We start from the raw sequence: 22271 nt of genomic DNA on the forward strand, positions 1-22271 counted from the left end.
GCTTTCACGACACATGCATTCAATGCTTTACTGCCCATCACTGCCATGTTAAAGTGGGGAACACATGTTTTGTTTTGTCACTCTGTAAAACCAGCTAGCAAGTGTTAGCAGGCAGTTTGAGCATTACATTTAACAGACCCCAGTTTACATCATTATGTATCACCTCTTTGTCAGTAGGCTACATGTTGGACATTTGGTCACATTAGATCTTATTAGTGGTTGAACAGCATGTACTTGCTCTTTTCAAGCAACAAGTGTACAGTAGGTATAAGCCTTTGGAGTAGCCTATTTATTCCATCTTGATATCAGGGCAATTTCCTCCAGTAGTTATAGGATAAAATAACTTGTTGGCCTAAATTACATTTACAAAGCACAGAAAAACTCCAGACTATATCACACACCGAGTGAATATGATTTAATCATCTGTTTAGGATGTTGTTCGCAATATCTTAAAGGTGGGGTAGGTAAGAGAAACCGGCTCGAGATACACTTGTTGTTATATTCCATGGAATGCTCTTAACATCCCGATAGCAATGAATATCTGAAGTGCTTTGACCAAAAATCCATAGAAAAAAGTCATCAGTGGAAGCCGTGGCGCTGTAAAAAGCACGACCAATCATCAGAGCCGGCTAAAGTAACTGGATGGCCTACCTGCCTGTCAGCCTTCCATCGGGGCACAAACTTATCTGTGCCCTCATTGGTGCGCGTTCGTGTGTGTTGGAGGAGGGGCTCTGTGAGGAAGTGGCAGATTTTTCCGGTTGTGTATTTTCTAATTCTAGTGCACTCGAGCTGGTTTCTCCAAAATGACCTACCCCACCTTTAACATAGCAAATAGTTGTTTGCTGCTATATTAATGTCCAAAATCTCATATGAACCTTAAAGGTGGGGTAGGTACGTTTGAGAAACCGGTTCGAGATCGCTAGAATTTGAAAAACACAGCCGGAGAAAATCTGCCACTTCCTTATAGAGCCCCTCCCCAACACACACGAACGCGCACATGACCAATGAGGGCACGAGAGAAGTTTGTTCCCCGATGGAAGGCTGACAGGCAGGTAGGCCATCCAATCCGTTTAGCCGTTGTACTTTTTACAGTATCACGGCTTCTACAGATGAAATTTTGTTATGGATTTTTGTCAAAGACTTAAAATATTCATTGCTATCGGGATGTTAAGAGCATTCCATGGAATATAACAAAAAGTGTATCTCGAGCCGGTTTCTGAAACTTACCTACCACACCTTTAAGTAAAGCCCCACTTTACCAGATTCAAATATATTCAGTATATCCCATGTTAATGAGAGAAAAGGTGTAAAATCTGCACAATACAACAATGTTTAAGTGAGATTAAATTAACTCTTATGAACTCCTAAAGTAGGAAAATTGTCACCTTTTGCTCTTTGGAAAGTTCCATTCATGCAGGCTGTTTACACTGTGTGCTGCCTCTACCACTGACGCAACTTGCTTAGCCTTGTCCTTTTAAATTGTTCTATTAAAAATGTCCAAATGTCAAAACAATTTCATCCAGTTTTGTTTTCAGACATCCAAATAACTGCAGACCTGAAATAACCTTCTGAGCGTGATGTTTTTTTCCACACAAAGACCTGTACACCTTCCTAAAGACCGAATAAGACTTGTCAAAACATCCATTCATTATGCCACGATGAAAACATAATTTCAAAACATAATTTGAATAAGATGTCCCTGCTAGTTCACACACTATATGAGTGTGCACGTGACGCTTGCACATCCATAGGCCTACTGGACCATCATGACCCAAATTCTGTTTTTTTTGTATTACATGTCCTAAACTGAAATGCAAGGTGAGCACAGAATGTCCGACCTTCAGCAGAAGAGTTTGAAAGAAACTCTGCACATACATCATTCTGCACACTGAAGGTCGAACATCCAAGGGGAGTAACAATAAGCAGAAAGCAATTTTTGCGCGGACAGTGTCGCTGTCCTTGAGAAGCTGCAGCGCACATAACAAAAGATTAATCTACAAAATAGTTAAGTTACCGCAAACAGGGTTGGGAGGGTTACTTTGTAAATGTAATCAGTTTACTGATTACTGATTACATGGCTCTGAAAGTAATCCGAATACAGTTACAGTTACGTGTCTTAAAAAAGTAACGTAATCAGATTACTTTTGGATTACTTTCTTTTTCCATCACAGATTGGTATGTTTTGGTGAACAGGAAAAGGAAACTGAACGTGTTTTTACGGTTTTAATGGCGTATCAGAGCACACTGAAACATCACATCTGAAACGATGTAACAACATAATAAACTCTTTGGGGATGCCAGCTTGGGATGTGAAGAGTGAGGGACTTAGAACGGGCGTGTCGCCTTCTGTCCTGCCAGTGTTGGGAGGACATTAATTAAAATGTCGAACTCGGACTTTATTTTAAGGACATGTCGGCCAGGGGTGTAGAGCTATATTTGTTTAAGCACCGGATTGGCAAAACAGGAGAGTGTGTGCACCAGTCTGCCTTGATCTATGTATTCATATCCGTGACACTCACAATATTTTCTGCCCGCAGCTGTTATAGAAGGAACACCTCCTTCACTTCATGACCTCTCTGCAGCGCCAGGAGGCAGCGGGAGGGTTAGCTCCGCCTCTGAGAAGACGAGCTCGCACCGCCTTTCACGCACCGCCTTCACTGTGTTTACCTTCAGAAATAATCATTAGTAAGGCTAAAGAGCGACCGCAGGCTGATGTGTTTTTAACCACACACACGCGATTTAAACGCAGACTTGTGTTCCTCCATGTTTCGTTGTTATTGTTTCACTGAGCGAGCGGACCCGCGATCTTTTTTCAAACGCTTTGTTGGTCCATCTGCGGCGGGTAATAGGTTTTGTGCGCTGTGATGATTCGGCTGTACCTTTAGTAATGAATATTAAATGTTGAGAGGAAATCTTTCCACCAATAATTCCAATAAGTAATCCAAAATGTATTCACTTCAGGTTTACGAAAGTAACTGTAATCAGATTACTCGTTTTTCAAATGTAACGCGAGCTGAATACAGTTACTTGATTTGTGTATTCTGATTACGTAATGCCGTTACATGTATTCCGTTACATTCCACTGGATCGGAGGAATACCGACCGGGCAGTATAACGCACCGGAGGGCAGCGGGCAGAAGGTGAGTCAGGGACAGGCAGAGGGTCAGGGAGTAAGCGAGGCGGTCAGCGTGGATACAGGCAGGGTCGGATAACAGGCCAGACAGGATAGTCGAGGGACAGGCAGGATCAGGGAACAGGCAGATCAGGCAGGTCGGGGACAGGCAGGGTCGGAACCGGGTCGGAACCGGGTAGGCAATCTGGTATCAAACGCGGGAAGACAAGCATGAGGCAACGTACAATCTGGCAAAGAGTGTGTGTCAGGTGCGGGTTTAAATACTGGCAGAAGCTAATGGGTGCAGAAGAGAAAGAGAGTGAGCTCACGAGTGGGTGTGGAAAACAGGTGAGACAGGTGAATAGAAAACTACTGGTGAATGATGGAGCAGACTATGACCATAACACGCACTGGCCTACAACAATACATCTAGTTAGAGTTTTCGGTACCACTTTACAATAAGACTACACTTATAAAGGGTTTATGAATAGTTTGCAATTCATTTATTAATTAGGTTGTGAACACTTTATATAGTATATATAAGCTTTTATAAGACATGAGATAAACAGGGCAACTGTGACCGGTTGCTTGCCAAATAGTGAGCCCACATGTTTGCTATGCCTTATATTGGCTACCTAGCTTATTTTGTTTCCTTCATCAGCCAGCATCCTTGGTATCTGTTGCTCACTGAGTTGATTCTCGCTAAGTAGCCAATATAAGGCTTAATCATCTTGCCAAATAGTGAGCCCATATGTATCAGTACTGCTAAGCCTTCTATTGGCTACCTACTTCGTTTCCTTCATCAGCCAGAATCCTTGGTATCTGTTGTCCACTGAGTTGATTCTTGCTAAGTAGCCAATATAAGGCTTAATCATCTTGCCAAATAGTGAGCCCACATTTATCTGTGCTGCTAAGCCTTCTATTGGCTACCGAGCTTACTTCGTCTCCTTCATCAGCCAGCATCCTTGGTATCTGTTGTCCACTGAGTTGATTCTTGCTAAGTAGCCAATATAAGGCTTAATCATCTTGCCAAATAGTGAGCCCACATGTATCTGTGCTGCTAAGCCTTATTAGAAATGGTAGTAACTAATTAATAAATGGGAATGTGTTTTACACTTTACAACAAGGCTCCCTTTGGCAGCTAGTTAGTAACTCGTAAATAAATGGTCGTAAAGAGATGCCAAGAAACATCAAGATGGAAGGGGGGGAATCAACTCAGTGAACAACAGATACCAGCTGGCTGATGGAGAAGACCAAGTAAGCTAGGTAGCCAATATAAGGCTTAGCAGTACAGATACATGTATCTGTTGTTCACTGAGTTGATTCTCGCTAAGTAGCCAATATAAGGCTTAGTCATCTTGCCAAATAGTGAGCCTGTGTTGACGTATGAGATAAACAGGGCAACTGTGACCGGTAGCTTGCCAAATAGTGAGCCCACATTTATCTGTACTGCTAAGCCTTCTATTGGCTACCTAGCTTACTTCGTCTCCTTCAGCAGCCAGCATCCTTGGTATCTATTGTTCACTGAGTTGATTCTCGCTAAGTAGCCACTATAAGGATTAGTCATCATGCCAAATAGTGAGCCTGTGTTGACGTATGAGATAAACAGGGCAACTGTGACCGGTAGCTTGCCAAATAGTGAGCCCCACATTTATCTGTACTGCTAAGCCTTCAATTGGCTACCTAGCTTACTTCGTCTCCTTCATCAGCCAGCATCCTTTGTATCTGTTGTTCACTGAGTTGATTATCGCTAAGTAGCCAATATAAGGCTTAGTCATCTTGCCAAATAGTGAGCCTGTGTTGACGTATGAGATAAACAGGGCAACTGTGACCGGTTGCTTGCCAAATAGTGAGCCCACATTTATCTGTACTGCTAAGCCTTCTATTGGCTACCTAGCTTACTTCGTCTCCTTCATCAGCCAGCATCCTTGGTATCTGTTGTTCACTGAGTTGATTCTCGCTAAGTAGCCACTATAAGGCTTAGTCATCATGCCAAATAGTGAGCCTGTGTTGACGTATGAGATAAACAGGGCAACTGTGACCGGTAGCTTGCCAAATAGTGAGCCCACATTTATCTGTACTGCTAAGCCTTCAATTGGCTACCTAGCTTACTTCGTCTCCTTCATCAGCCAGCATCCTTTGTATCTGTTGTTCACTGAGTTGATTATCGCTAAGTAGCCAATATAAGGCTTAGTCATCTTGCCAAATAGTGAGCCTGTGTTGACGTATGAGATAAACAGGGCAACTGTGACCGGTTGCTTGCCAAATAGTGAGCCCACATTTATCTGTACTGCTAAGCCTTCTATTGGCTACCTAGCTTACTTCGTCTCCTTCATCAGCCAGCATCCTTGGTATCTGTTGTTCACTGAGTTGATTATCGCTAAGTAGCCAATATAAGGCTTTGTCATCTTGCCAAATAGTGAGCCTGTGTTGACGTATGAGATAAACAGGGCAACTGTGACCGGTAGCTTGCCAAATAGTGAGCCCACATTTATCTGTACTGCTAAGCCTTCTATTGGCTACCTAGCTTACTTCATCTCCTTCATCAGCCAGCATCCTTGGTATCTGTTGTTCACTGAGTTGATTATTGCTAAGTAGCCAATATAAGGCTTAGTCATCATGCCAAATAGTGAGCCTGTGTGGTTTATAAATGCTTCTTAACTTTTTTTCCATAAATATTTTGAGTATTGGATACAAAACTGGGCCTTGATGAAGTCCCTCTCATCCTATGGTCTTGAAGAAATGCTAAAATACACAGCCTAATTGATGCACTTCCTCTGAAAATAGGCCATCCTGCCTAGGCTGTGTGATATCAAAGTCTCCTTGAATAGTTTATCAATTAAAAAAACAACCCAAATGAGACAAAAACCAGCTGCTCATTGTACATATTTTATTTGCACAATGTCTGCTAACATCAAAGATGGGAGCGGGTAGAAATCATTTAAACTTTAATTTAATGAGACCAATAATCTAAATTTGATTCTGAAAACCTGTTTATGCTCAATTTCATGCTTGGCTTTTTGCGTGGTGAATATATAGTTGATTATTTAATAGCATTATGAGCAGGACAATATATATAGCGACAGTTAGGACAGTTCTATAGCTTGGCTAAATTTTGCAGTATTGGAGTTGTTTGGGGTTTATTGAGGACGCTGAATTATTTTCTGACCTTTACAGAACTCAAAACTTTACTTTACTTCAAACCAGTAAGTGGCCATATTTTAACTCTTGGTGGGCTAATCTTTTCCCATTTTGACTCTAATAGTTGGGTTTTAGCTTAGATTCTGAACAGCAAGAAAATACATTTTAAAGTGCTGTACTGCTGGATAACTGCCCTTGTCCATGAAGGAGCCAAGTCTAAAATGTTCTTTATATGTAATACATTGTCAGAGTGTTGTATTTGCTTTACAGGAAGCCAATGGAGTCACGCCAAGGTGGTTGAGAGAAAGAAAAAGCTAAAAAGTGACCTTTGTTCCAAGGCTGGCAAGGAGACGGTTCTGCAAGCTGATTTGGAGGAAAATAAAAATCCAAAGAAATAAAGGGCTTATTTTTTCACAATTACACTGAGTTGTAAGAAACAGTATTTTTTTGACATGTGGTTCAAAGCCAGGTCACAAAAGAAAACTAACACCATAGTTTCTGGCAGCAGGGTCTGACAACCCAGCAGGGTGCCAAGAAAACTCCCTGCAACGCTTGTAAAGTTTTGAACAATAAAATGTCAGTTTGGATTTGGAAACAGTGCTGTGCCACCCAACACATAATACTTAGGTCTACTGTGAGATGAAAATACACGATACATGTAAATCTAAGCAAATTAGAATTTCATTAAATCAACTGCATAAAAACGTTACAACAATATTCCAAAATAGTGCTTCTGGTCAGTTTGCAGCACCTTAAGCATCTGAGGAATGGCCCTGGCTTATTGGTCTTTACACCAGGAAACGATTACAACCTCATGGTACATGTTTTGTATTAATTGGAGGTGTGTGGCACAGTGGACTTGGTGTTGTGGGATCAGGGGGGCACAGGTTCGAACCCCACTGCAGTAAGCATGTCGTTGTGTCCCTGCCTGCCCACAGTATTCAGTATGTAAGTTGCTTTGGATAAAAGCGTCTAACATGTAATAATAATTGAATGATACTGATAAGCTGGTAACATTAAACCTCCGCCCCGATGTGCAGCTGTACAAGTGAAAGAACTCATTAGAAATCACATTGCACAGTCTGTGTTACGAATGGGTGACGCAGGTAGGACTCAAATGCAGAATAACGAAAAGCGAGCTTTATTAAATAATAAAACTGTGGCAAAAACAAGGCAGAATCCAAAATATCCAAAGCAGCACAAGGAACACAGACCGTGGAATCACATGGAGGGGAAACAATGAACCGCCATGGAACACAGGGGAAGACTAGACTAAATACACAGAAGGGTAATCACAGAACAAGACACAGCTGGGCAGGGGAGGAGAAACACAAGGACAACAGGTGAACACAATCGGGTAATCAGGGAGGGAAACAGACAGAAAGCAGACAGGCAGGAAACGGGGGTGAACACTTTACACAATAAAACAGGAAACCCAAAGACAAGAAAAACACCAACACAGACTAAACTACAAACGTGACACAACATGAGAATCGTGACAGTCTGTTTGTATTCCAGTTCAGGTTATAATCTACAATGCAGACGAATACAGTTTTCCCTGTTCCTTTGAATAAAAACTGTTGGACTTAGAAAAACCCAACCAAATGTACAGCTTTCTTTCCTGGAAGTTCTTGCCATTTTCATTACACAGAAGTCACCTTCTCTCAATAGCTGTTAGCCTTATGAATATCAATAACTCATCCAAAGTGACACACGAGAGCCGTGGGTTTTCTTGGCGTGGACTGGAGAATTGCTTTTAGTGTAAGAATCAGCCTCCATTCTCTCCAACACATTGTACGTGATCGGCTAAGGGGCGGGACATCCCTAAGCATTTGACCAATCACTCTAACCCAGTGCTTCTCAAAGTGTGGTCCGCGGACTACTGGTGGTCCGTGAGCGCCCCCTAGTGGTCCGCGAGTATATTGGTACAATTTCACATTTTAAATTAATTAATAAATTAAAGTTTTACGCACTCTCGCGGGAATATCTCCGCAATGGAGCGAGCTTAAGTTTCACTTCTGATGGTATGATATAGCCAAGTGCAACACCTTCATCACACATGTTGCCACTTGTTTGTACCATCTTCAGGCGATTTGTAATCTGTTCTAGAAAAACGATATGATTTTGGATATTTGTGGAGTTAGGTGGTCCGCGAGTGTTTTTTTATTGGTTAAGTGGTCCTTGGTATGAAAAAGTTTGAGAAACACTGCTCTAACCAATCAGAGCAGACTGGGCTCAGGTTTCAGACAGAGGGTGAAAAGATATAATCCAATCCTGAAGATTTAGACCCACAGTTAAAAAAAATCTGGGCTTTTACGACACATGCATTCAATGCTTTACTGCCCATCACTGCCATGTTAAAGTGGGGAACACATGTTTTGTTTTGTCACTCTGTAAAACCATCTATACAAGAAACACGAAGTGCATGGGAAACACGAAGTGCTATAAAAACCAGGGTGACACTTTGCAAATGACTGCATAAATCCTCAACATAATGATTCCTCTTGGTTTTGGTGCATAGATAAGAGAAGAAAAGCAGAGGAGCTGCAGCAGAATCAGGTCATCGGAGGGATTTAGCAGCCGTTCTCAGAGGCCTCCAGTCTGACATTTGGTGGATGTGCTTGGCTGAGGAGTCGATGGTGCAAAGCTCCCATCTGCGGGCTTATGGCATGCAATGATAAACTAATTGTAGCAATATATAACAGTGGTCTGGCATACTGGTTGGTATGTTTATTTCTCATGGCATTTTAACAGGTTGTCTCCCGCTCGCTCACACACACATGCTTTCACACATGCTGAATAGGTGTGTGTGAGCTCAGTCTCTCTGCCAGGGGTGATGGAGCAGATTGAAAGAGCATGTTCACAGTAAGCTAGTTACATGTGGAAATGCATGTTCTGCACTCTGTTGTGTCCTTCAGTCAGCACTGTCACAGTTGTTCACACCAAAAGAAAGTCTCTCTCTCCAGTAAGCTCAGGTGTTGTGTGGCAAAGAAATCCTGTTACCTTGAACTAATTTGCTGTTAGCATTCATACGGTTTAATCTTACACCTTTTGATTCCACATCTTTGTCCTCCTCCTTTCTGCCTGCATTGTGTAGCTGCGTCTCAATGTTGATTATGTCTGTAGTACAGTAGTAGTATTCTGACTGTGGTGCCTTTACCAGATGTGACAATCACCACTGTTAGCTTCGCTAGCTATCAACGTCATTGTTCAGGGTAATACAATATTACAGATGGCTCTATTACCAGTAGAATTAACAGTGGTCTTTTCCCAACACTAGTATTGAGGATTGTGCATTAAATATAGAAAAAAGACGTACAACTTTTACTTGAATAGCTGGTGATAGTGAATCTAACGTTACGTATCAAAGATGAAGGTCATTGAGTGTGATTTCAGACAGAGGGTGGAAAGAGGTGCTGCAGCACAGTAAGTATGATACAATAATAGCTTTTTGAACATTAAAGCATGGAGACCCGGTCCCTGAGACAGAAAACATCAATTATTGAAGAATCAAGGTATATTTAATCAAAGCAGCGGCGAACCGTCAGGGCCTTCAAGGTATTCAGAGAACACCCTGGAACACTCAGATAAAACAAACAAACTGGCTCGAGACAGAGGATCTAGAATGCGACAAAGCAATTCATGCCGTTTTATTGTTTTAACGTTGAAATGACAAGTGCAGCAGGTGGAGATGAAGTTGTTGCGGAATTGTTGCGAGTACGCTTTTCAAGACGACAATTCAGTGAAAAGACGGACATTATAACGCTGCGGAGGAGGGGGGCGGCGGCGGCGGGGTGTGTGTGTGTGTGTGTCTACAGAAGGTCCAGTTGTGATAGACACGGTTCGCCACTGAATCATAGGTTATCCATCACAACTAAAGATTGGGATAACGTATTACAGCACAGTGACATGACTTCACGTCACCACCGCTAAGCTAAAGGTGGCTAATGTTGGGCTATAAAGGAACTACAGCACGGTCACATGACTTCACGTCACCACCGCTAAGCTAAAGGTGGCTAATGTTGGGCTATAAAGGAACTACAGCATGGTCACATGACTTCACATCACCACCGCTAAGCTAAAGGTGGCTAATGTTGGGCTATAAAGGAACTACAGCACGGTCACATGACTTCACGTCACCACCGCTAAGCTAAAGGAGGCTAATGCTGGGCTATAAAGGAACTACAGCACGGTCACATGACTTCACGTCACCACCGCTAAGCTAAAGGAGGCTAATGTTGGGCTATAAAGGAACTACAGCACGGTCACATGACTTCACGTCACCACCGCTAAGCTAAAGGTGGCTAATGTTGGGCTATAAAGGAACTACAGCACGGTCACATGACTTCACGTCACCACCGCTAAGCTAAAGGTGGCTAATGTTGGGCTATAAAGGAACTACAGCATGGTCACATGACTTCACATCACCACCGCTAAGCTAAAGGTGGCTAATGTTGGGCTATAAAGGAACTACAGCACGGTCACATGACTTCACGTCACCACCGCTAAGCTAAAGGAGGCTAATGCTGGGCTATAAAGGAACTACAGCACGGTCACATGACTTCACGTCACCACCGCTAAGCTAAAGGAGGCTAATGTTGGGCTATAAAGGAACTACAGCACGGTCACATGACTTCACGTCACCACCGCTAAGCTAAAGGTGGCTAATGTTGGGCTATAAAGGAACAACAGCACGGTCACATGACTTCACGTCACCACCGCTAAGCTAAAGGTGGCTAATGTTGGGCTATAAAGGAACTACAGCACGGTCACATGACTTCACGTCACCACCGCTAAGCTAAAGGTGGCTAATGTTGGGCTATAAAGGAACTACAGCACGGTCACATGACTTCACGTCACCACCGCTAAGCTAAAGGAGGCTAATGTTGGGCTATAAAGGAACTACAGCACGGTCACATGACTTCACATCATCACCGCTAAGCTAAAGGTGGCTAATTTTGGGCTATAAAGGAACTACAGCACGGTCACATGACTTCACATCACCACCGCTAAGCTAAAGGCGGCTAATGTTGGGCTATAAAGGAACTACAGCACGGTCACATGACTTCACGTCACCACCGCTAAGCTAAAGAAGGCTAATGTTGGGCTATAAAGGAACTACAGCACGGTCACATGACTTCACGTCACCACCGCTAAGCTAAAGGTGGCTAATGTTGGGCTATAAAGGAACTACAGCACGGTCACATGACTTCACGTCACCACCGCTAAGCTAAAGGCGGCTAATGTTGGTCATGATGCCATTTAGTCGTCTCATTTAGACACTTGTTACTAACCGCCGTTTTTAAATTCAACAGTGGGGTATCTACTGCGTCACTCAACCGATTTTATTGAGCTGGTTTCATTTCAGTTATGACACTATATACTACTGCAAACAAAAGCAAACTTTTAATTCCATGCTTTTCAAGGGCCCTCCTTTCAGAGCCTGCACATAAATAAGTCTACAAGGACTTCTGACCTCCACACAGGTATCTCCTCTCAACCTTCATTAACCACAACTGCAGCCACGACAACAGACAATAATCATTTTCTCTTTTCAAAGAAAAAAGGAAATTGCAACAATTTGAACCAGTCGTAAGTGCTTTTCTGTCACTGCGACTGCAATCATGAGGTTGATCAATGAGGAAATCAGCAATATAGGGAACCGTGATTTTAACAGAAAGAGACAACTGTATCATTGACGCAGAGAAAAAGAGGCTAATCCACAGGGGGGTGAAGGGAAGCTTTTCTTCAAGCAGCCTGATTCGGTTTGAGGTGATTAATACGTGCAAAAAATAAGATGGATTAGTTGAGTCGTGCAAAAAAACAGAAGCAAGCAAAGGCTTAAATGTGACATACTAGAACTGCTGCTTTGCACTGAGGCTGAAAGACTTCATCTACATACATGAATTAACTACTATGTAGTCATTCAAGTAAGTGTGCTTACTAAGCAGAAAATTGCCCTTACAGTTATTATAAAATAAAGCTTAAATGGGATGGAAGTCTTGTTTGACCATGTGGGTTGTTTGCTTCTGAGAGAAAGGCCTCGTGAATATTTATGGGGTGCGTTGTTGACTTGTCTGATATTGTTTAAACTTTAAAGTGTCTGCAAGAGTCGTCCGTCACGAGCAAACAAGCTCTCAAAGATGTTGTTCGGACATGTTTACTCTGAAGAGGCGCATTACCCAGAGAATGACAGAGATCCATTACTATCTGCATTAGTATTATTAAAACAACATGGCGTCTTTTTCTGACCGCCAGCAGCATTTTTATATTGTTTTCAAACAGTAGAGGGCGCATCCCATCACATGCGGTATTGTCTCTACTTTAAAGAGTCCTCTCCTGCTGATGTTCAGGTGTATATCAGTATGTAGAGTCTCTACTTTAAAGAGTCCTCTCCTGCTGATGTTCAGGTGTATATCAGTATGTAGTGTCTCTACTTTAAAGAGTCCTCTCCTGCTGATGTTCAGGTGTATACCAGTATGTAGTGTCTCTACTTTAAAGAGTCCTCTCCTGCTGATGTTCAGGTGTATACCAGTATGTAGTGTATCTACTTTAAAGAGTCCTCTCCTGCTGATGTTCAGGTGTATACCAGTATGTAGTGTCTCTACTTTAAAGAGTCCTCTCCTGCTGATGTTCAGGTGTATATCAGTATGTAGTGTCTCTACTTTAAAGAGTCCTCTCCTGCTGATGTTCAGGTGTATACCAGTATGTAGTGTCCCTATTTAAAGAGTCCTCTCCTGCTGATGTTCAGGTGTATACCAGTATGTAGTGTCCCTATTTAAAGAGTCCTCTCCTGCTGATGTTCAGGTGTATATCAGTATGTAGTGTCCCTACTTTAAAGAGTCCTCTCCTGCTGATGTTCAGGTGTATACCAGTATGTAGTGTCTCTACTTTAAAGAGTCCTCTCCTGCTGATGTTCAGGTGTATATCAGTATGTAGTGTCTCTACTTTAAAGAGTCCTCTCCTGCTGATGTTCAGGTGTATACCAGTATGTAGTGTCTCTACTTTAAAGAGTCCTCTCCTGCTGATGTTCAGGTGTATATCAGTATGTAGTGTCTCTACTTTAAAGAGTCCTCTCCTGCTGATGTTCAGGTGTATACCAGTATGTAGTGTCTCTACTTTAAAGAGTCCTCTCCTGCTGATGTTCAGGTGTATATCAGTATGTCGTGTCTCTACTTTAAAGAGTCCTCTCCTGCTGATGTTCAGGTGTATACCAGTATGTAGTGTCTCTACTTTAAAGAGTCCTCTCCTGCTGATGTTCAGGTGTATATCAGTATGTCGTGTCTCTACTTTAAAGAGTCCTCTCCTGCTGATGTTCAGGTGTATATCAGTATTGTGGAAATTGATGTGAGATATTGTACCAAAGAAGTGTGTTACATTTGAAATGGCAGAAAGTCTTGTTGCAATTTCCAGACACTAAAAGAGGTCCTTTGAGTTTCAATAGTAGCAGTTAAGTGAATACTGTTCAGGCAATACCTGTGTTTGTGTTTTATAGTGATTTCTCTGTTTTATCCTTTCATAAATGTGACGACTAAAATGGCAGTAGACAAAGGGCTGTTAAGGGTTTTATTGCTATGTGGGGGAGGTGAAGATATGCAGGACAGGGTACATGGTGGGGAGAGTATATTCTGTTTTAGATCTCTGGCAGGCCAGGTTTTAAGGAAATCTACATATCTTTAATGGTATATGTGTGGGTTTATACATTCCTGTGTGTTAATAGTTGAAGGAACAAAAGGTACATTTTTCCTCTCAAATATAGAGGTTTTTTATAGATTTCTGAAACAATGTTCCCTTTTTCTTAAAAATAGATGAGCACAATAGTTTTTTCTTTGACTTTTTACCTGTTTATCAAAAGAGTGTTTTAAGCTATTTGTGAAGAAGGAAGATCCAGAATTAATGGTGATTTCTGTTTGGAGTGTAAAGATTATCCCTGATAATGTTTTCTGGGTTAAACCATCGATAGGCTTTGCAAACGGGGAGGGGCATTTCCCTTGAGTTTTAATGAGGTGCATCCTGCAGGCCTTCCCAACACCTGTCTCTACTTTAAAGAGTCCTCTCCTGCTGATGTTCAGGTGTATATCAGTATGTAGTGTGTCTACTTTAAAGAGTCCTCTCCTGCTGATGTTCAGGTGTATATCAGTGTGTAGTGTCTCTACTTTAAAGAGTCCTCTCCTGCTGATGTTCAGGTGTATATCAGTATGTAGTGTCTCTACTTTAAAGAGTCCTCTCCTGCTGATGTTCAGGTGTATATCAGTATGTAGTGTCTCTACTTTAAAGAGTCCTCTCCTGCTGATGTTCAGGTGTATATCAGTGTGTAGTGTCTCTACTTTAAAGAGTCCTCTCCTGCTGATGTTCAGGTGTATATCAGTATGTAGTGTCTCCACTTTAAAGAGTCCTCTCCTGCTGATGTTCAGGTGTATATCAGTATGTAGTGTCTCTACTTTAAAGAGTCCTCTCCTGCTGATGTTCAGGTGTATATCAGTATGTAGTGTCTCTACTTTAAAGAGTCCTCTCCTGCTGATGTTCAGGTGTATATCAGTATGTAGTGTCTCTACTTTAAAGAGTCCTCTCCTGCTGATGTTCAGGTGTATATCAGTATGTAGTGTCTCTACTTTAAAGAGTCCTCTCCTGCTGATGTTCAGGTGTATATCACCCTCTGTCTGAAACCAGAGCCCAGTCTGCTCTGATTGGTTAGCTGGCCGGCTGTGTTGTGATTGGTCAACCGCTTAGAGATGTCCCGCCCCTTAGCCTCACGTACAATGTGTTGGACTGCTAGCCAATAGAAGAGTGTTACAAAGTGATGTCACTATGTCCAGGATGTAAACACAGGATTCTAATGGAGGGGATTTCAGCTTCTACAGACCATTGACATGCACCCCAGAGAGCAGAATATGGCCTCTTTAAAATCGGAGTTCTTCTTCCACCACAGCCTTGACCCAGACATGCATCGATCGATTGAAGTATAGCATCAAACAAACTGTGCATTAAGTCAGGAAGGGAAGTGATGAAAGGGGGGGGGGGGGGGAATCTGTGCCGGCAGCTGAAGCCTGTCGACAGGCTGTCATGGAGTCAGTCGTAACTCACTCTGCCCACTCTTCAAAACACCCCCTGCCCTCCTCCTCTCTTTCAGTTCCACTTCACCGGGTGGATCTACCCTCTATTATGTAGGCGTCGTGCCAAAAGATGCCGACACACCGTGAGACCTTAAGACTAAAACACTGAAGGTCCTCTTCCAGCATGAGAGTAACATGATAACAAAGGTATCGACTGCAGCTGTGAACATGACAGGATGTGTGATGACCTAGAAGAGCATCAGGACTGTTTGAGGCAGGTGATAGCTATGTGATGAACATGATGATTCAGCCTCTATGGAGAGAGACATCAAGCATGCTCATTTCTGACGTGGAGCTAATCTGAAGTAAACATTGAATACTGCTTTCTATTCCTCCATCTTGTGACTGTGTGACTCCCTCTCTTGGATATCAGCATGTGAAGGACACTGCTCAGGAACTACTTGATGCTCTGTATGTGATGACTGCTTCCATTCAGAGAGGATCATAAATACATGGATCAGAGATTGAAGCTCAAGCCGGGGACGAGAGATATTAACATTTTGAGAAAAAGTCATCATTTTTTTATTTTTGAGAAAAATACCGAGAAAAAGTCTGAATTTTGAGTAAAAGTCAGAAGTGTTAGAAAAAAGTCAATTTGTTTGAAAAAAGTCAACATTTTGTTCACGACAGCAGGATGCATGATTACCTAGAAGAACCGGTATCCCTCCATCTTGTGACTGTGTGACTCCCTCTCTTGGATATCAGCATGTGAAGGACACTAGTTGATGCTCTGTATGTGATGACTACTTCCATTCTGGAGAGCATAATAAATACATGGAAGCTCAAGATGTGGAAGCTCAAGCCGGTGAACAGTGATATTTTTCTACCACCCCGAAGGTGCTGATGGGAGTCAGCCTGACAAGGGCGTGCAGGTTATGTACTACAGAAGATAATGCTATTCCGTATATATTCTGCCCTTCTGTTCCCCGGTGTCCGTGTCCTCTTGGCTTTCATAGATTTCATCGTCTGTGTGTACCCTCTCTCTTCAGGAGGAGGGTGAAGTATTTGTTTCTGTCTGCATGTCCCTGTATCTAAAGTGGTTAACTTGTGCCCTCTCAGTCTGAAGGTTGTGGATTTTATTCACTGTTATATTTCTCTCTGTCACCTTTCATGGAAAGTGTCATGCTCCCAAAAAGCTGTCTGTGTACTCCATCTAAAATGTACATAATTTACCTTTTCCTGCATTTCGCCTTTGCACTATTTCTTTTACTGCTCTATTGTACTTCCCTATTTCTGTACAGCTTTAGAATAATGTATATTTTGAATCATTATTATTTATGTTACTATGTATATATGTCGCAGGGGGTAAGGAGGGCGTGACCCAAATGCAGTATTAAACAGGGGAGGCAGGTGTAAGAGTGGAACAAAAAGCAAGCTTTGTTCAAATAAAAGCTGGTTCTAAATAAACTGTAGGAGCAGGCAAGGTTAAATAAAAAGGAAAGTAGCAAAACACAAACTAGAAACAAACCGGGAAGATGTAGAAAACACAGGAGTAGTGATGTTACCCCGCCGAGGCTTCGGAGCGTTTTTGGTGAAGTTTTTGGTGAAGCTTGTATTGAGCAGGTATCGGCCGTTTCTCAATCTCGAGGAAACTGGCTTTCAAGCCAATATTTCAAGGATGCTACGTCATCGAGTGCCGCCGAAGGACTGTTCCAATCTCCAGCATACTTGGAATTCCACTGAGGCCGCGTCCTTGGTTTGGGGGTAATTTCGAGGCTGCACATGGGTAGACTTCGCGTCCTTCAAATCCCCACAATGCTTTGCGCACGGACCAATTTCCCCAAATCTGTGGCGGAAAATGTAAGGCGGGGACTCTCATGTGACGCACACCTGCACACTTGCTCGCCTATTCCACTCTTTGTTTTCCGAATGCCAGGAAGGATTCTTGCCTCGCTTCTGAAGCAAGTGACTCGGAAGACATGTGCTACCAAGCAAGCATCCTCGCGATTGAGAAACGGCCATCGTTTTAAGCCAGTGACGTCATTGATGACAGACGAAGCCTCGCTTTATAAATAAATGGTTTTAAAAAATTGACAAAGACATGAAAACAATTTCTACTTAAACTGTCCTTGAAGTTTGAGGAAACTACATCTATGTTAATGAAAATAAAAGTGTTTCCTTCTTGATCTTAAAATCTCCCCGTGCACAAAGCTCAGAGTCACTTGACATGTTAACGTACGTGTGACCACAGCGTTCATTTTTAAAAGGCATTTCTCAGACGAAGCCATAATGACAGCGTTCGCCCAGGTGCAGTGCCCTGTGGAAAGCAATGGTCAAATCCATCATCAAAGTATTTCACGACAGTCCTCTGGAAACTATTATCATTTTGGGAGCAATTCATTTAAAGATAATCTCTCCCTTCTCATCACCACAGAGGTCTGTAATGGTGCAGGGAGCTGACACCTCAAACCTCAAAGGAGGAGCGGGGCCGGCCTGATGAGAGATCAAATGAGCCTTTACAAACACCGAGGAGAAACTGAAATAAAATAGAGTGTTCATTTCTTAACCTGTTTAGCCCTGAGCAGGCCCGGCTCCAGGATGAAATGACTGAGGGGGCTGTTAAAAAATCCGAGGGGGGCGATTTTTTTTCACAACAACGAAAAATACTGGCAATGTAATGAATTGACATACCAAGCTTTTTTCCTTCTCACTGCTCTACAATCTCTTTGCTTCTTTATTTTTATTCCGGATTTACCCCTCTCATTCCTCTGATCTTTAATAATAGATAGTACATTATTAGATGGCTGCACTTTGGTTAACAGACTAACATTGATTTCCTCAATTCATAAATGGACAGGCTCTGTAATTATACCATAACCTTTTCTCCTCTATCCCTTAACTCGTCTTCCGATACAGATTTGCTTACCTCTAGTCAGGATTAAAGAAACATTAATCTGGTTGATTTTTTATTTTCAGGATTGAACGTTCAAATTAAGACCTAAAACCTGGCATTTCATAAGAAAGTGATTAATATATAAACCAAATGTAATATTGGATCAAATACTGCACCAAATGGACAGACACAGATTCAAAATTAAAATAAAGTCCCCTGGTCGGGTCTGCTCTCTGTTCCGAGAATAACCACTAAACATGGAAAAGCAACTTTGAGTTATTAGGCCCCAACAATTTGGAACAAACTGCCCAAATCGTGCACGTCCGCTGAAACAATTCCTATTTTAAAATCCCGACTAAAAACGCACCTATTTGCCGCTGCTTTCAATTGAGCTGTCCATACTCACACTACAGTATGCCTTTTTAGTCATATATTCTGTACCTGCTGTGTTTATTTATTTAATTTATTTCATTACCTTTGCTTATTATGCCTGTTTTTAAATGCCTTTTTAATAATGTATTCATGCTGTATTTGTTCTTAAATGTTGTTTGCTTTTAATCTGTAAAACACTTTGAATCGCCACATGCTGAAAAGTGCTATATAAATACACTTGCCTTGTTTTGTCTCTGGAGTCTAACTTCCATGAGAAATATCAAATTAATGTTCCAAAATCCGTCACTAGATGTCGCTCATTGTACCAATACGGTTGATATAATACATAACATATTATTACTATAGTGAAAGGGCTCGCTTTGGCAAAAACCTGATCCATACAGGCAGCCCTAAATAATAACAAGTAACCATCATGTGTGGTGCTATCTGTAGTTGTCTGTCTTATTTTTTGTTGATGTCATATTGTTTTCACCTTGGCCGGCCCTTGGCATAGGCAGTACAGGCGAATGCTAAGGGCTAAGGGCATCAACCCATCGGGGTGCCGAAAATTGGGGAGGAAAATTACATAATGTATTTTTTAACTGTCTGGATTATAACAGACAAAGACTCATTCTGAAAACTGCACTGGAACAACATGACATCAAGGACATGGATTTCAAGTCAATACACGAAAGTAAATCAAGAAATGAAGTAAACAAGCTGATCTTCAAGTTCCTCAAAAACACTGGTCTTTAATAAATCAACAGTCGGTGTCGATATATGCTCCAAGTGGAAGCGATTCGCCATTAAAGAAAAAAGAAGCAGAAGAAGTAGCAGAAGAAGAAATACGCTAATGCTACAAACAGGCACAACACTTTTACTCTGTTTTACTGACATATAACATTTGATTTCACCTTGCTCTATTTTTTTTAACGCACGTTCAAAAACGAGAACATTTTCGGGAGTTTCAACCGGGTACCAGCCACGGAAAACAGGGACCCTGCCCGGAAAACAGGGATGTTTTGGTCACCCATCCGACTGTGTTTACAGCTAGCACACACGCTAACATTAAGACTACAAGCTCACTTGGGGTTGAGGCTTTTTTACACATTACTTGACTGCCTGCCCACATATCTGATCTAAACATAGTAACGTGTATTGGGGAAAATAATAATTTAATAATTGTACTTTTTGATGGATGAATGATGCTCAAAGTGAGGGGGCAAAGAATACAACTGAGGGGACAATGCCCCCTTTTGCCCCCTCGTGGCGCCGGGCCCGGCCCTGAGCCTGTTTTTCAGGTCTCAGGCTCGAAAATGACATTCCCAGAACAAATGACCATATCTTCCCTTCGAAAAGGGTTAAATTAATAATCTGTGTTCTCAAAGTAATAATAAACCTGTGAGTTGGATGTAGAAAAGTCAGAATCAATATAGATGTTTTTTATTCTAAAGACAATTCAGATTGAACACAGTAAAAAACTGTAGATTGTAGTGTCCGTCCATTATTTTTTACTTATAGTGAAAACTACCCTTGGATGATGGTAAGGTAGACTAAAAGCTTTAGGAATCCAAAGTACAACATATAATAAGTACCCTGTATCAAGATTGATGCAAAACAAGTGACATTTGACCTTTTTAGAGAGATTTAGCAAAAACAAACTCCACCTCTGAGGTGATTTGGGTGGAAATGGGGGTTTTACCGTTTCTCTGGAACCCATTGGTCGATTTTGGTGATTGACATCTCTTTCTGACCGTTAGAGCCAATAGAATCGAAGGGGAATCGCCCCACTCACACGTATGCTAAAACAAAAAGGTGGGGTCTTCGCGCACACAGTTTTGCACCAGAGTGAAGCTAATTCTAGCTCTGACATCTAGAAACGGAAAAGCAGGTTTATTGCTTATGGATTATCAGAAATCATTCAAAGGGACACAGACACATTGGATTAACCTATGGATTAACTTCAGCAGCATTTTTATCGTTTTAATGCCATTGAAGACCACTTTTGACCAGACTACGACACAGGTGAGCCATGTTAGCGTTTTTAGCTACCTAGCGCCACATGTTTTGATGTGTGTTCTTGTTATTATCTCTGGGAGTTCGTATAATTGAGTGATAATCAGGATACCCATCGATTCTGTGTCCCCTCACGATGTGAAACGATCGGTTGGATGTGCAGCAAAGATAAATAATAAGGTTTTGTGAGTGAATTTCGGTTGCAGTAATCTGTTAGCATTTTTCGCTCATTGCTAATTCAGAGGCTCAGCGTTAGCATTGTGGGGTTTTTTTTGAAAAAAAATGAAAATGATCAGTTAGATGAGTTTCTTCCCGTTACATGGATATAAAACATTCATAGTTTATTAAATGAACATGCCCTCAGACACGGTTTTCCTGCAAGATATTGCGGGAGGCCCCCGGGTACCGGAGTCTGTCAGGTTTAACAGGTTAACAATTTAGGAGAATGCTATAGTGGTGCAGGAATTAATCCTTTAACCCATAAATTAGAAAGCATTCTAGCACACAAGATACGTTCGTAAATACCCCACTAGTAGATCAAAATGGCGATTTCTAACAAGTGTTTTAACGGGACGACTAAACGTCATCACCGCCAAAACATTAGCCACCTTTAGCTTAGCGGTGGTAGTGTCATGTCACTCCCCAAACACATACGTGATTGCCCCAAACTCACAATGTTCAAATCACAAATCCAAAACTCACCTTATGTTCCAAAAATCCAATGGAAAAGTCCCATTTTATTTTGTAGAAATACGTCAACAATCTAAAGTGTGTCGTTTTCCTGTGCTATGAGGCATAGTTAATAAATTTTTCAAATGCTCTCATGTTTTTGCAATCTTCACTCCTTTTTCATTTGAAGCAAGGTTTTAAATATGCAAACATTTTCAGACGCTGTGAGCAGGGTTTGAACCTGCGCAGGGAACCCCATTGGATTTCGAGTCCAACGCCTTAACCACTCGGCCATCACAGCTGTTCACTACTTAAATAATTCATGACAAAGTCCGATACCCTGAGACAGAAAACATCAATTATTGAAGAATCAAGGTATATTTCATCATAGGTTTTAATCCATCACAACTAAACATTGGGATAACGTATTACATCACGGTCACATGACTTCACGTCACCACCGCTAAGCTAAAGGCGGCTAATGTTGGGCTATAAAGGAACTACAGCACGGTCACATGACTTCACGTCACCACCGCTAAGCTAAAGGTGGCTAATGTTCGGCTATAAAGGAACTACAGCACGGTCACATGACTTCACGTCACCACCGCTAAGCTAAAGGAGGCTAATGCTGGGCTATAAAGGAACTACAGCACGGTCACATGACTTCACGTCACCACCGCTAAGCTAAAGGCGGCTAATGTTGGGCTATAAAGGAACTACAGCACGGTCACATGACTTCACGTCACCACCGCTAAGCTAAAGGAGGCTAATGTTGGGCTATAAAGGAACTACAGCTTGGTCACATGACTTCACGTCACCACCGCTAAGCTAAAGGCGGCTAATGTTGGGCTATAAAGGAACTACAGCACGGTCACATGACTTCACGTCACCACCGCTAAGCTAAAGGCGGCTAATGTTGGGCTATAAAGGAACTACAGCACGGTCACATGACTTCACGTCACCACCGCTAAGCTAAAGGCGGCTAATGTTGGGCTATAAAGGAACTACAGCTTGG

At 42.0% G+C, this 22271-nt stretch overlaps 1 non-coding gene across 1 annotated transcript; it reads right to left on the bottom strand.

The window, feature by feature from the left end:
• Nucleotides 1-21476: 21476 nt before the first annotated feature.
• trnas-cga (transfer RNA serine (anticodon CGA)) lies at nucleotides 21477-21557 on the bottom strand. The gene has a single exon. It is a non-coding gene; the product is annotated as a tRNA-Ser (tRNA).
• Nucleotides 21558-22271: the final 714 nt, after the last annotated feature.

The sequence above is a fragment of the Pseudochaenichthys georgianus genome, chromosome 14, assembly GCF_902827115.2.
Source record: "Pseudochaenichthys georgianus chromosome 14, fPseGeo1.2, whole genome shotgun sequence".
NCBI lineage: Eukaryota > Metazoa > Chordata > Actinopteri > Perciformes > Channichthyidae > Pseudochaenichthys > Pseudochaenichthys georgianus.